Genomic DNA, 2,819 nt, shown 5'->3' with positions numbered 1-2,819 from the left:
AAAGAAATCTAATTCTGAAACCTAATTTTAGGTTTTGTTAAAATCAAGAATGTGAAAGGAAAAGTTCTTGATCAGTATGTAATAGATCTTTCATCAAAATAGTTTGAAACGTAGTCTGTATGTAGGTATGTGTTTGTGTATATCTATATACCTCTATCTTTAGCTATATGAAAAAAACAAGAAACCAATATTTCAATAGTAAGTTTAAAAATATCTCAGTCTAGAATTGAAATCACTTATAAATTACTGAGATGGATGAATATTGAAATCAGTTCAAATATTATTTAAATCAAAAGATAATAAATATAGAAAAGTCTTAATTCTATATTTGGGACCATATTTTGATAAAAGGAAGTTCTGTTTAGTAATGGAAAACATAAGAGAAAGAGAACAGTAGCCCCAGACATGAGAGGGCTGGCCAGGTACTCAAACCATGGTTATCTCACATCGAAGATGAACTGTTTCACAGAATATCAACATCAGACAAGGCTACTTCATTACCATTACCAGTCATGATAACATTACCATCGCATAATCATGTGAGAATACAAACAAGAACATAAACATTGTCCAAACCACAAAATACCAAACTCTTCCTTAACCTGGTAAATATGAAGTACCACTGCATCTTTATTAATGACACACCTTCAGTCTCACTCTAGGCTTCCCTTCCTCTAGAAAAAAATTATGAAAATTCCCATTCATAGAGTTACTCCTGCTTACTGACAATATGCAATCCAAAGCAAAGCCCTTAAACCTTCCCTCAAATCATCTAACACAAACTCAAATCCTCCAACAGGTTCTGTCTAATATGCTCTTACTCACAAAACTCCGTGTTGTGTACACAGGTTCCCAGTGGCATATATTCACCCTTGTTACCAAAAATAATAAATCCAACTTGTTGAACTACAGGAGTGTCACCATTGGTCTTCGGTTAGAGAGTACATTCTTTAACTTCCAATGTGCACATGTATCTTAGAAACACACACACACACACACACACACACAATGGACCTTGCTTTTGGGTTACTCCAAAGGCTAATCCTGATATGAGCTTTTTTAATACTGACATAGGATATTTACACTCTACTTCCAATGTATACACATATGATAGAAATACACACGCACACACGCACACACACATACACACACAATAGATCTTTTGTTTGAGTTACTCCAAAGGCCAACCCTGAGATGAGCTTTCAAGCCTAAGCAGTTTACATGTGATGTGAAGAAAATACTGGTAGGGGTATGGAGGAATGTAGGCAGGAAAGGAAACAGAAATTATAAAGGTATAATTATTAGAACTAGCGATTACTGTTGGTGACTAGAGTTTAATCCTGCTAGGAAGCTCTGGGAAACACATGCCTCAGGACGATCTCACTCAGGGGTGAGGACACTGGGCTATTTATACGCCATCTCCCATCACCGATTGGAAGCTGATGGGAGAACATTAATTTCTTGTAACTTGAAGCCAGACACACAAGTGGGAAAAGTGGAACTCAATAACCACAGAAAATCCTCACATAAAGAAATGCAGGTCCTGGCAGCAGTTAGGCCTACATGCAATGTAATAGAGAGAGCAAGAGTATATGGGTAGGAAATGGATATGGTCAACTATAAAATGCCTCTATATACTTCAACACAATAACCCAATGCCTTTGGATTTTGCCCCATAATCCTATAAAAGTATATGATATGAGGGCAAATGGAAATCGTTTTGAGTATTAAGATTGCCTGACACTTTTTAATTTAATGGATTGAAAATTTTAATTCAAAATTCTAAGTAAATATATTTTTTAATTTTAAACATTAAGTTTATTGGGGTAACATTGGAGTAAATATTTTTTTTTAGCATCACTGGACTTAGAATGTTTCTATACAAACCATATTTTACTTATAACAATTTTAGCATTACAAACAACTTTGACAACCATTAATCCCTTAGTATGTGCTACCTCATCAGTAAGATGTGTTTAGTTATTTTCACATTAAACAGAAAACTGAGGTTTAGAAAGTTTAAGTAAATCATGCTGAGAGTTATAGCTTTCCTTTCTCATAGTTTCTATTAAGCCCATCTCAAATCTTCCATGAGAGGAAGAAAGCGCATGTTGTAGTGGACTCAATAAACGAAATTACATTTTATACAAGTTACAAACAACCTATGCAACTATCAAAAAATGCACGGCCGAGAAACATGTTATTTCCATGTTTTTTAGGCTTTCATAATTTTTTAAGAAACCATGCTTAGAAGTTCAGAGATGAAAAGAGAAGATCATGAGGAATTCCTTGACCATAAGGAAAAGTAGAAAAGGACATGACTGGTATAAGTTAGACAAGAAATGGTGGCCTTTGCTCCCTTTTTATTCATGAATCTAACCAGTGTATGCTCAGACACCTTTCATTGCCAGTATGTCAAATCTGTGGTTCTCAAAGTATGGTTCCTTGGAACCATTTCGGATCTTGTTCCTTGGCATGACCTGGAAACTTTTTAGAAATGAAAGATCTCAGGCCCCACCCCAGACTCACTGAATAGAGACTCCTGAGATGAGGCCTAGGAATCTATGTTTTAACAAGTCTTCCAGGTGATTCCAGTGCTCACTCAATTGTGAGAACCACTCATTGCTCTAGTCTGTCACCCATACAACAAGAATGAGAACTACATTTGTTTTTAGTTCTAGTAAGCACTAGGACTAGAGTTACAATAATGTAAGAAAAAAAAAACAGTTAAAACTGAAATTACAGAGTTTTTTTTTTAAGAGTTTAATATAAAGTTTCAGCATATAGTCCTTGCAGACCTCCAAAAGAATTTTGAAGTA

The 2,819-nt window shown here is 35.1% G+C and overlaps 1 protein-coding gene across 1 annotated transcript in view; it reads right to left on the bottom strand.

Annotated features, from left to right (window-relative positions):
- Positions 1-2,819, bottom strand: part of DMD (dystrophin) — a 1,580,480-nt gene that overhangs the window by 1,235,951 nt on the left and 341,710 nt on the right. The window lies entirely within an intron of this gene.

This window comes from Pteropus alecto, unplaced genomic scaffold (genome assembly GCF_000325575.1).
Source record: "Pteropus alecto unplaced genomic scaffold, ASM32557v1 scaffold414, whole genome shotgun sequence".
Taxonomy (NCBI): domain Eukaryota; kingdom Metazoa; phylum Chordata; class Mammalia; order Chiroptera; family Pteropodidae; genus Pteropus; species Pteropus alecto.
The sequence above is the reverse complement of the archived record's forward strand: the minus strand, read 5'-3'. Positions and strand labels throughout refer to the sequence as shown.